General features: G+C 42.7%; 1 protein-coding gene across 1 annotated transcript in view; it reads right to left on the bottom strand.

Moving 5' to 3' along the window:
- LOC143264604 (zwei Ig domain protein zig-8) overlaps window positions 1-12,197 on the bottom strand; it is a 189,391-nt gene extending 177,194 nt beyond the window's left edge. The window contains exon 1 of the mRNA XM_076532645.1: window positions 12,144-12,197. The gene's annotated coding sequence lies outside the window, so the exon portion shown is untranslated. The remainder of the gene's footprint in view (window positions 1-12,143) is intronic.
- Between the last annotated feature and the right edge of the window lie 809 nt (window positions 12,198-13,006).

The following is a 13,006-nucleotide window of genomic DNA, read 5'->3' on the forward strand; positions in this document are numbered from 1 at the left end:
TTAATGAGAGTAATCACCCGACGCATCGAAGCAGGGGTCCGAAATCATATAAACACGATGTGCATCAATACGGTTTATCAATGGTTCGCGGGCGTTATCTGGATTCTTTTATTCCATAGGCTCGCGGTACAATAGCTGTCAAGAGCAGGTTATAGGGCATTGTAGTGGCGGCCGTTGAAAATCCATTGAGAGAACAACACACGGACCGACGGTAGAAGTAATCAACTTTAGTAGGGGACTTATCAGCACCACTTGACTGCCCTGTCGAGTTAATGACCGGTCAAAACGTTCGCCGGTGCAAGTTCGCTAACAACAACGCGAAAATGGACAAGCTGCGAATCGTTACGGAATTCGTCTACACTTGAGAACTTGGATCGTCGAAATCACGATTAATCCGCGACACTTCAATCTCGTGAAGTTTAAATTGCACGCGACCGCGTTCAACCGCCCTGCCATTTGACAAAAGTTCGGCTTTCGCTTTGAAAATTAGGTTCATTCGTTGGGATCTCTGTCATCGTATCTGTCAAACGCAGATCGTTTTCTATATGGGTCAATGAGCGGATCAAATTTGTACACTCCGTTATTCGGTTCGATTAATTGCTCCGTTATTATGCGAACGCTTCGAGCAACGATTTGGTTATCATGCTTTCGAACGTGTTATAATTGAGATGCGTGCATTGTTCCCGCCGAATACCACTTTGTAATTTTATCGCGAAAAAATCTTTGGTATACGTGTACAGACGTTCTGATCATTTTTTCCTAGAGAATTCCACCGATCGATATTTCATAGTTCGCATATTTCTCCGTAAAAAATAACGGTGCAAGTTTCCACGGATTCGCAAAATTGATCGAGGACTATAGCCCGCAGGCACGAAAACGGACCAATTCGGTTCGGTGTGTCGATAATTTCTGTGCGTTGGCACGGTACTGTTGTCAACACCTATAACGAACCCGTGTTGCCGACCCTTTGGGGTGTGTCAAGTCGATCAAACGTCGCCGATTGCTTGACCTGGGCTGGATTCCCTTTCTGCCTGACGAGATTCGATCTTCGTCACGTTGCAGACGATGCGATAGCATCGTGACGTACGGCCCTGTGTCTGGTCGGGGTCGCTGGAGGACAACAGAGCTGGTCAACACTTGACCTAACCCTGGTTGTGGAAGTTAGCTTAGGTTCTAGTTTCCTTGAGATTCGCGCCAGGCTCCAGCTTAGACGTGTTTCGGTCAGACCGATTTACCGATCAATGTTCGATCGCCCTTAATAGAGTATGCTGATTGGTGGACACACGTACGGAATCTGGTTAAACGCTGCTCTGTGATTGTATTGTCACTTGGTGGACGTGATTATTTGGTCACGAGGTAGCACTGATCGAATGATTCGCTTGAAATCGAACCTCGCTGTTTCTCCAGCTTTTTCGGGTTTCTTTTCAATACTGCGAACAATAAAAACCTATCGTATTTTCAACGTTGCAATGAAATATCGATTGTTAAAAAGCATACAATTTTACAAGGTAAATATGACACTCACGCTACACAGATCTGTCGAAAATAATTACCCTTCGCTGATATTCGCAACGCGAAATCTCAAATTGCCAATTATAGCGCGTAATTACTAATTTCACATGTAATGTCTGACACAACATTATAACGTATCATAGAATAGCATTTTAATGGAGTGATAATGAATTATTATTATTTCAATGGTATATAAAATAAAATAGTACGTAACCAATATGAAGCTTAAAATTGGCAAAAATGTTGGAACAAAGTTCGATAAAATTTGTCGAGCGTTGAGAGACTATTTAATGAGCGTATCCTTTGACAGCTTTCACAGAAACGCGTACTCTGATAAAAGAATCAAAGACACGCCATCAAATCCCGGCTACATCAAAGAAAATGTCCACGTATTAATTAAATATTGTAGTTTCCTCGTTACCGAAAGTTTGATTACCAGCCAGGAATGTTGCAGCGAGAAGAAGTTGTTTAATCACACGCGTGCAAGCGACATAATAATTTCTAGCGAAACGAAGAGGAAATCGTGGGTTCGGTAAGTAACGTCGGCGGAGGCTGTCTTAATTTCTTCCACCATCTTCGTTCTGGCCAATACCCGGCATGTTCAGGGCCGTACCGAGTCTGACCAAGCCCTCGACTAGCGAACCTCATCTTCCCTTTCATCTTATATGAAGTTAATTACATTTTTATGAGCCCCATCTTTCTTCTCTAACGATTGCTCGTGGCAGACTTTACGTTTCATCGTGAAAAGAACCAACCGAGTTGCCTTCAGTTCCTCGTTCAACCCGTTTCTTTTTTCTTTTACCACTTTAGTTAGTTTCGCAACATCTTTCGCTCTTTATATTGTTCGTCTCGCGTTGAACCTTGTTTTCTTTTTCTTTCGCAAACTCGTCATAGGTTGTCCCGTTCGGTCGATTGATTCTGACATCGCCTCACCCCTGTATCGTTCGGGCGAGTTGAAATTCTGAAGGAGAAAAGGTCTCCAGTTAAATGCGAATGACTTTATTGTCACCGTTTCAAAGCATCTGCCACGCGATTCAATCGCAAAAGCGACGAGAGGCGTCGAAGCGACCAGCTTCGTTGTACAATGATTCGGAATGGAAAAGAGAACGAAGGTTAAAGGCAGTCAGGGGCGTTAAGATTTTCATTTCCCTCCGTTAAAAGTGATTTCCTGAGTCGCTTTTAAAGTGGTTCGACCGGGTACCCGTTTTATTTAATCCTTCGAAACGAACACGAGAAAATATGCTTCGCGTTTGTACAGCTACATCGAAAGAGACTGAAACTTTATGTACGTGCAGTGTTACCTATACACGTTAAATATTTTATGGCAATGTTGTCGCGAAGAGAGAGAGAGAGTGAAGGAAAAAAGGAAAAGGTACGTTGAAACGTTATTTAGCGTGCACGTTGGGTGCGAACGTTTTTATTCATTGCGTTCGCGATAAATGTGTACCGTGAGACCGATTAAAGGATATTCAAATTGAGTTTTTGCCGGTTGCTTTCGCGTGACATTAGCGTATCGAGCGTTTTACAAGTATTTTAATGACTGCGCTCTGGGAACACACGAACCGGGGGAATCCTTTAGCGGTGAGTTTGAATATACTTCACTCGGCGTTTCGATGCATTCTCTTTGACATCAGAATACATCCTGCACGCGAAGTTTACGAATACTCCCTCAGCCTCCTCGAGACTTGTACCAAAGCAGCGGTGTGCGAGAATTAAAATTGGTAGTCATTTAACGTTATAATAGAAGGGAAGTGGTCCGTGAATCGTTTAATACTTCTAACGAGATGCTGCGAACTTTTATTATGGTTGAAATTGGAATTAAAATTCAGAAACTCTCGTTATAATGAATGTACCGCATGGTGAACAGTATCGTACACGCGGATTCTGTTGCAAACTACTCTGACAGAGTAAAAAAGATCTGCATCGAGTATTTGGACACTCGAAACACGAAGGAGAATTGGCGAGAAATTGATGCAAATATGAGCAGCAATATTTGCCACGACGTAACCAACATTCGTCACTGGTACGGAAGACAGCGTTTCACGCTCAATAATTTTTATTGCTTCACGGCTCAGGAGAATCGAATGAAGTTGCCGCTTCATTGAACCGACCGATGACATTCCTCCACCACGGGCTGCCACCTTTGCTGCAAGCTTTCGTAAGCAAATCGATTCGGCCGAATCCCGAACAAGATATTAAACGTTAATAAACAAACGCTAATAAAACGATCGCTGAAATGGAAGAAGCGAACGAGGAGCGACGTCCTTGAATAGCTTGAAGGAAATCCATCTAATCGTATAAATCATGGCGAAACGCTGGTCGACTAACGAGTAACCCGATATCCGTTCTGGGATCTAGTGTCTGGTCTCGTCGTTAAATCCATGATTCAATAAGGAGTACTCTGTCCACCTTTTCCCCTGATCCTGCCTACTCTGCTCTCCCTCCTTCAACGAGCAACTTTGTTTAAGTCCCACGGGGTCATCCACGATAACCTTCAGGATAAGATACTTCTATCGAATAAGTATTTCACCCACGACCAGACGATAAGGAGCCTCCTTTCTCTCTTGCTTCTTACCTAAGCCGAGCCAATAAATCTCATTAGCTGTACGACCGCCAGCGATATCGCGTTCTCATCGTTATATCGCTAATTTTAAGGAAATGCCGGCTTCGTACGAGTCAACGACTATAAATTGAAAATAAATGACGGTGTCGTTTAACTAGACAAATATTTATACGAATCGAATCATCTATCTAAATTTACAATTACCATTGACAATTCGTTGTCGAAATCATTTTGATGTAATTCGTTATAATTCCCTGTGATCGTTTACCTACGGAGTTAAATTACCTTTGCAACATGTATCTGAATGAACGCTGCGAGAATGGGTGTATAATTGGTGGAAAATTGTGACAATAGAACAGCGAATTCCAGCACACAAAGAAAATGATATTTGATGAATAGCCACGCGTAATTACACCAATGATTCCGAGCTTCAGTGAGATTTGCATCGATACGGTACATTTGGACCATTTTAATTTCACGTTCGCCATTACTGGTATTTCATTTTCGCATTAAACCAACTGCAGACTGATTAAATTACGACACTTCTGTCCCCCTTCCGCGCGAACATTCATCGAATTTCCCGTTGATAGAACTCGAACTATGAAGGTGGACATCATGAACGCGTGTAGCGTCGAGAAAATACGTTAAGAAAAATAAAGGATAGCATATTTAAAACAGGAAACAAGACTCGACTCGAGCGAAAGAAAGTGCGAGTAAAGCGTAAGGGCAAGAACAGAACAGGGGAAGTCGCAATAAGAGCAGCGAGGAATCATGGAGAATCTAGAGGAAAATGGCAGAGAAAGCAAGAAGCGGAACAAAGTGAAAACATAGAATCAGAAAGGTGAAAGCGTAGTTGAAGAAGAGTGGACGCACGTAGGTACGTTTGCCCGAGTGTCATCGGGATGGCGGAGATTTAAATTGTGCCGGCAACAAAATGGAAATGAGGGTTGTAGAATAGAAAATGGAAGTCGGTATAAAATAGAGAGAAGGGGTCGAGGCCGGTTCTATAACGCGTCGTCGAGCCCGCAGGACTCACCTCCGCGCGGCCGGATAATAGCAGCCGGATGCGGCTGTTGTTCCATTTTTGAGTTCGCAGCCATTCGTGTGCCCTTGTTTACGCGGCCGGTTCGCCTTTCTCCGTCGACAACGGAGGCGGAAACAGAGACAACAGACCGAGCCAGTACCGTCTACGAGACGCAGACCCTACAATCGTGTGTATACATCGTCGAGATGCGTCGCAACTGCAACCGGATATGCGGTGCACGTGCATACATGCACCAATTCTGGGGAATATGTTTCAGCCGGCTTGATGAATATTCACGTAAACAAGGCGCCGTTCTAACGAGAGCCCAGGTTAATGGAAATCCGGTGCAGGTGCGAAGTCGCCTTCGGAGAATATGCACGGATACGTCGGGATACTTTCGACCACTTTCCCGACCACTCGTTTAATTAGATCGATTAGGAAATACCGTCGGGTTTTCCTAGTGGAACGTATTAATACAGCTTCGTCGCTGAAGTGTCACGAAGTTTGTTAAACAATCAATGGACTTAACGATCCAAAAAGTACTTCAGCTTCCCTCACAGGTTCAGAAACGCTTGGCCAATTAATCATCTCCCGACGATCTTCACCACCACATTTTCATCGACTGTCTGCGTAATGTGGTGTAGCAGTCTGTGTCGGGACAGCGAGAAGAAACACGTTTCAAGACGCGTGACAGGTGCACAGGTCATGTTCAAATAACTATGATTGAACGTCAAATATCTATCGGATAACGATACCGTTCCATCAAACGAAAGCTACTTCAAATTGAATCTCGCTCTATAAAAATAGAGCTCATGCTTGAATGCCTCTGATAGATATCTCCCTTTCGTTAGTTATTCGTTCGCATAACGTTACCGAAAGTATCTTCGTACAGTCCTTAAAACTAGCAGGAATAAATCCACAAGTATTTTGTAGCGAAATATTCAATATGAATATTACACGAACTCTCTGCAAACGGTACGTAAAGCTCGTAACGAAGAATGTTACAAGATGCAATAACTGTTGTACGTGACATTTTTCAAACTTTACAATTTCCTACGGTAGAAGGATAAAGAGGAAGGCGTCGTCTGAATTAAACGGTATGGCGGAGCGTTTAGACGCCGTAGAAGAGGACGCCGTGGAGAAGAAGGAAGAAAATCGACGCTAGGGCATTAATTCAATTCCAGAATTCAATTAACTGCCCTTCCTGTCTCGTGGAAGCAGCCATTATATTTCTTTTCCGACACGTTTCTGGCAGCCGGTGGGAGCGGGCCCGATAAAACGCAAATGGTTCACAGCGGCTCGAAAAACGACGCTGCCTACCATTTCATCCGTAACCTGCGACGACGCTCACGAATGGATTTGAAAAAATAATACTCGGGAAAACGGTCGGACCACCGTCGGATATATCGTTTGTTTTCCAGAGTCGAGTATCCAGGGACTCTGCAGCCGACGCTTGAAGGAGATATAAAGATCCCTACAGCATAGAATCCGCGATTTTCTTCCGCGCAGATGGTACGAAATGCGCTTTCCGCTTCGCGTTATATACTGCATCCACTTCAAGCCTCGAATCGCGCGTTTTCAAAAGTATGGTCGGTTCATTGTCGAACTCGCAATTCTCTTCCGTTCAGAAAAAGAAACATGGAGTCAAATCTTCGAAACTGACGCGAAATCTTTTGACGGAGAGATTAGAATTATGTGGGATGAAATTTCATCGACTGAGATTTGTGGCCTTAGGGGAGTAGTATCTCTCTTGACCACGGATACAGGGTGTTCCGTGTAAGCGGGTCTTTTTAAAACGATTACAGAAAAAACGTCAGGCAAGGTTAAATAATAACGAATTAAGTTTAGACAATTTTAAACATTGTTGCAATGGTGAAAGGTGTAGTTTCTTCAAATGAAATAAGGTGTTTTTGGTTTGGTACAGTTGCACGAGACACCCTGTATGATCCCTGAAGCAAGGAAAGTCTACGAGGGTGTTTCTCGTTGGCCTTTGCGATCCTATAACTTTTATTGCCACGCGATCAAACAGGGACCTACATTAGCCATCGAACATACCCTCTCACGTTGCTGGAATTCGAGGGGTTACCACCAGAGGACACGTAAGATCAAAGTGGACCAACCATCAGCCAGCCCTGAGGGATCGAATAAATCGTTGCCGTAAAAATAAGAAGGGCTGATTCTCGAAATCCTGCGATAAAAATGATTCGTGACTGAAACTCGTCAGAAAGGTCTGCCTATAAAATAATTGAAAAGAAATTGATTAAATTTAGTGGTTAATCTTCATACATACTTTCTGTATTCTTTATTAAAATTGAAGTATTCTGATGCCCTTGTCCACTGTGTGTCTTCATCTCACTTTTCTTCCAAATAGTAACTTCGAAAGGTTTCATAATAACTGCCAATCCGATAATGTAGCTCAAAATTATGAGGAAGCTCCGTGGGCGAGCAATATGTTTCCATTTCCTTGTCCGACACCGAAAGTAAATGCTCTATTCGGTGTACCCTTGGTCGCTTAGTTAGCCAGAGAGTTGCTGCTCTCTAAAGGGTGCTCATGATTCCGTTCTAACCCTGAATGCCTGCCAACTCCTTCCGGTCGGTTCAACGTTTGGACTTTCGCAAATAGCCACTTGTTCGACCGCTGCGCTAATACCTGGGGATTTTGAAATGTAATACGTAGGAAATCGGCGTACCGTTAATACCTTATACCTCTCGTTTACCGAAGATGGCTTGGAATTCATCGAGAAATTCGAAGATGCACTCGATGGAGTGGATCTTGTCTCGGTCGCTATGCTTTGATAGACGTTTGATGCAATTAACCGGTTAGACGCATCGATCGAACAGACATTACGTTCTATTACCGCTAACAAAACGCTGGGATTTCGCTCACTTATTCTATACTCAAGTTTGTTACTTTGATGATTATTCGAACGAGGTATTCTCTGATATCGATCTATCATATTATACATGTTTTGATTAGTAAACTATTCAACACAGCTTAATTCCCTACAGCGTATTTGCTTTATAATGGTCCCATTGGAGCTATTCAGACGTATGATTGCGAGACCCATAATGCAGGATCACTGACAGAAATTGCAAAGCTACCAACTGTTGCGGATGCAACAAAGAACATGATTGTGTCCTTTGAACATCCTTAGAACGAGATAACTTCGAAACAGAGCGCCCGGTCTCCTCATATTCCTTTCACGAAATTGTCAATAAGCATAATATCAAGCAAATATACATTGAAACAGCTAGGCTACTGACTATTACGGACCCGGTAAGATACACAAACGATGCTTTCCTTATCGTGCACCGACCATAATCTTCCGTGTGATCCTTTCTCGTGTACGGAGACACAAGTACACGAATTCCTTCTAATGGTATTGGTGTTGCGAGTCCGAATGACAATGGTCCACGCGATAAATTAACAAATGAATTAAAAGCACTACGATAGAAGCTGAACAATTGCGGTTTCGGTCGCATCCGTTGGTCACGTACCCTGCAACGCGGCTAGCTGCACCTTGTTTCTTCTTTTATCAATTATCCGCGAACGAGTTTAAAGCTTGCCCTGGAAAGGGAGAATTGAGGGAAATGCGGTGAATCGTCTAGGGAGGAAAACTGGATAAACTGATAAACGTACAGTTCGTTTGGTAACTTAATCTATCTTCGAAAAGGTAGGTACCTTCGAAAATTCTTGTCAGCATTTCGAGCTTTTATATTTACCTCCGCTGATAATTCAATTAATTTTTGATTCGTTAAATTACCGCGTGCTGGGATCTCTCGTGTCGGATTAAAAATTCTACGCGTCATAAACTGATCTTCATGGATTACAATATTTATGCGCTGTGATCTCTGCGTATTTCTACGCGCTGTGATCTTCAAGCCTTTCTACTGGCTCCGATTTTTACGCGCCGTTACTGTCACGTGTTTCATCGTACCAAATTTTTAGTCAACACGCGTTGACTCTGATCAAAAGTTACCGCTTTAAAGTATTTGATGATATATCTTTTACTTTTTAAGTAGAATGTACATCTTCGAGATCCAAAGCAGCCAGTAAACCCCTTTTCGTTGTACCAAGGTGGAGGCAGATGCGCTAAATAGCCCGCAGGGAAACCAAAACGCCAGCCCGTTGTCATGAATGTAGCTCGAGGGTGCATTTTATGGGGCGACGTTCAGCCAGCCGTCGACCTTTCCCAGGAAGTTGACCTGAAAGCGAGTCTCGTTCCAAAATCAATCATTTCCTTTCCATTCGATAATCATTCTTCGAGTATTACACGATCGATGTGGTATTATTCCGATTGGAATTTCATCCCTTCTATGGTTTACGGAATTGTATTTTTCTATCGGGAGATCAGTTCGTTTTTCGATACTTCGATGGTGGTATGGTTTATGGAATCTGCAGCGCGATTATGAGCATGAACGCAGAGTTATCCTAGAGAATGCTGGAGGCACGAGTAGGTAATTTAGGAAAATTATTTGAACTTTAACGATAAGAGAACCGGCTTGTTAGAACTTTGTCAATTTCGTTGCGCGAGAAGGGGAGCATGTAAAAGTATTTGATTTCAAAGTGATTGTGTTAAGTGCATGCTTTAGCTCGTTCCCAATCAAAGGGATTTCAATGAAACTATACGAAAGTTCAAACTCCGTAACGAGAAAGCAAGCAGAAACGGGATTCAACCCGTTCAAAACGTTCATTAAAAATTCTCTTTTAGAAACCAGCGTCTAAGAGGTTCCTGCTGCCGGCAAACTAATGAAAGTTCTACACAGCACAACCTGTTATTGATAAGATTTCTTTTAATTTCTAATCCGATTTTCTCGGCGGAACAATTTTTACGTCCACGCACTTACGTAAAATGGACCATTTGTTCGTGGAAATATTAATTATTTTCTCGTTCACGATTTGAACTACGCGGACGCAAATTTTCTCGTATTGATCGCAGCCTCGCAAGTTTCGTATCGATATTACCAGCCACGAAAGGGTTGACGATAAAATTCCTTGGAAACGGACATCGCTCGTATAGTTCTCGCGAGTACATAAACGTCAGGCAGCTGTACATACCAGCAATAAGCGACTCCTTGACACGTGCGATCACGTCGACCACGTGTGGTTTATGGAGGTTTATCCGTTTCCCAGCAGAATGGCTACTCTGTCCATGGAAGCTTTCGATCGGCGAATGGCTCGATCGAGTGACACCTATATCGCGATACATTCTCCAACGATCGTAAACAATTTCTCGACGAAATAAGAGACGATAAAAAATGTTCGCGAAGAGGGAGAACCGCCGAGAGATAATGGCACGAGAATTCCGAGGTTGAACCGGCTCGATTTACGGGACGAATTTTCTTTTCAACGCACGATAAGCACTTCCACGGACAATTAAACAATTCTTAATTATTCGATGAAGATAACACGGTTACCGCTTGCTGTTTCTCGCCGTTATCTGTCCGGGCTGGGTAATGCACGAGAGTCATTTTTAACGGTTACCGAGATCACCTTCCCTAGCATTTTACAGAAAAGAAGCAAGTAAGAAGAGAAGCGAAACAGGAGCAAAAGAAAGAAGCGAAATATTGTTTCGTGGACAGCTCCCCGTTGTCTCGCGCCAACGATGGCAAAAAGTACGATAAGACCAGAGAACTCTCTTATCTAGCTGGATACTCGCCGCCGCTTGTAATGTTAGCTATTCGCGATATTTAACAAAAAAAATCTTCGTGCCGGGGAATTCCTGTTCGCTGTAAAAGGAATTATTCGTTAATGCAAGATAATTATCGTAATCTCACGGTGCGTAATGACGGTGTTGACGATAACGTAACACCGTTACGAAGATGAATTAATTAATTCCCGTAAGTATCTCGTTCGATAAACTGCTGGAGTCCCCACTCGAAGGGTTGAGTTAGGTCTGGGTTAAATCGAGCAACCGGTCTAAGACTGGATTAACTCGGGATTTGCTAACAGTGTGCGATCTCTGGCGACGTAATTGTTGCTCGCACAATAAATTGATATCACGAATACCGGGACGAACGAGACAGTTACGGTGATGACTATTCGATACTATCTGTTGCAAATTTTCAAGCACGGTTCGAACTCGGAAGAGTTCAAATTATTGCGCTAATTATTCGTAGTCGAAGGCTCTCGAAAGCCTTGGAACTGTTGAAGTATCACCGTAATGTATGCAACAGTATGCAAATTGTGTAACTAAATTAAAATTTGAATACCCCGGCATGCTCTTCACTTTCGAGTATTCAAATTTTAATTTGGTTATTAAATCTGCATACCGTTGTGTGTTCTTCATTTTCGGGGAGTAGTGATATTTCAAGATTTCAAATTTGTTTGTTGAACCAGTAATCTTCTTACATTTTCAAGATTTTCAGTGAGTATAATTAATGATGTAGTTCCAGAGAATTTCGTTGAACCGTACGTTTTGTAACAGAGCTTGATCATCGCTAATTTTGTACCAAGTAATTCAAATTTAATTATGTGATGTTTGTATGTCTCGATAATTAAATGTCCAAAACACTGTTTTACAAATAATCGATATTGCCTAAAGCGTAATGACTGAATTTAGCAGGTGTCTCCTGCACACAATTTTAAACGTGCAAAACAAAGTCTTCCGTTACCGCCACAATGGAACAAGGGGAAAGTAAATAACACGTGAATCAGTGTGAAGAAGTCGATCATCATTTATGGCTACCATGATAGCGCAGAATGGAATGGTTGCGAAACCGCAGTCGACCTTCCGAGGGATCTCCCGAGCCGCGGAAAGTTTCCCCATATAGTACGGGGTCGTATCGCCCTGAGAAAAATAAGAAAACTCGTGGGGATGGACCGCCTCGGGTCCCATGTACAGAGTCAAACTTTTCCGAAGCGCTAAAGCGGCAAAAGGAGACAGAGAGCGGCGGGAGACAAAATCGCGCGAACAAAAGGGGTTGGAGGTGGTACGAAGGCGCTACGTATAATTTATGCGATCATAGATGTAATCGCATTTGAATATTCACAACTATGCGCGTCGCTGAAGCTGGTAACTTTATAATTACCAAGTAAATTACCTTTCCTTCGCGCTTTCCGACCCCTTCTTGTTCTTCCTCCTTTCCAGTGTTCTCCAACCCCTTTCGCCTGGCCGCCACGTACGAGAACGGTTGGCCAACCCTCGCCTGGAAATAGTAGGGGGAATTTATTGAAAATTAAGTCTGATTTTATCGCGTGGAAACTTTCCAATTTTCTACGGTTACTTTCGCGTTCTATTTCGACCGGCCGCCGAAGAATTTGCGAGCAGAGGTGCTTAATAAACGTCAAACCCCTGATTATGTCCTCTTACACGTCGATCCTCCACAGCTAAGATCGTCTAAACGACGACTTCGATTTTTCTAACGAGCTCGAGGTAATATTCGACAGAATTTTTGTGCAGTTTATTGACTAATTTCGATCAAGAAGTCAAACCTGAGCTTCGGAGACTCCATCATTCTTCCTGTTCAAAGAACACAGTGGGAGACATCCGTGAAAATTTCATTACTAAGCTAGTATTACTTACGGTGACATAGTTAATTAAGATTTGCTTCCTATTCATGTAGAGATTATAACTACTTATCAAAGTGAATTTTCATGCTCGCATATTCGACAAGCGAATATTTTACGATAAATTTGAAACGCGTTAATAGAACAGAAACGTGAAAAAGGAATTAAGGATTTCACTCGATCGTTAGGTAATAGGAGAAGAAGTGAATTACGTGCGAGTTCGACCGCGTAACCAATAGAATTCGAATGGTGGTAACGAGAACGTGATGTGTGTAGACGTAGAAATGGAAGCACACAATATATACGTGTCCCCTTAATGGATTACAAACTTCCGTTAACTATTGTAACGAAATTATCTGAAAACTGTCGGGTGAAGGCAACTAGAATAGCGGGGACC

Source organism: Megachile rotundata, chromosome 6 (genome assembly GCF_050947335.1).
Source record: "Megachile rotundata isolate GNS110a chromosome 6, iyMegRotu1, whole genome shotgun sequence".
Lineage (NCBI taxonomy): Eukaryota > Metazoa > Arthropoda > Insecta > Hymenoptera > Megachilidae > Megachile > Megachile rotundata.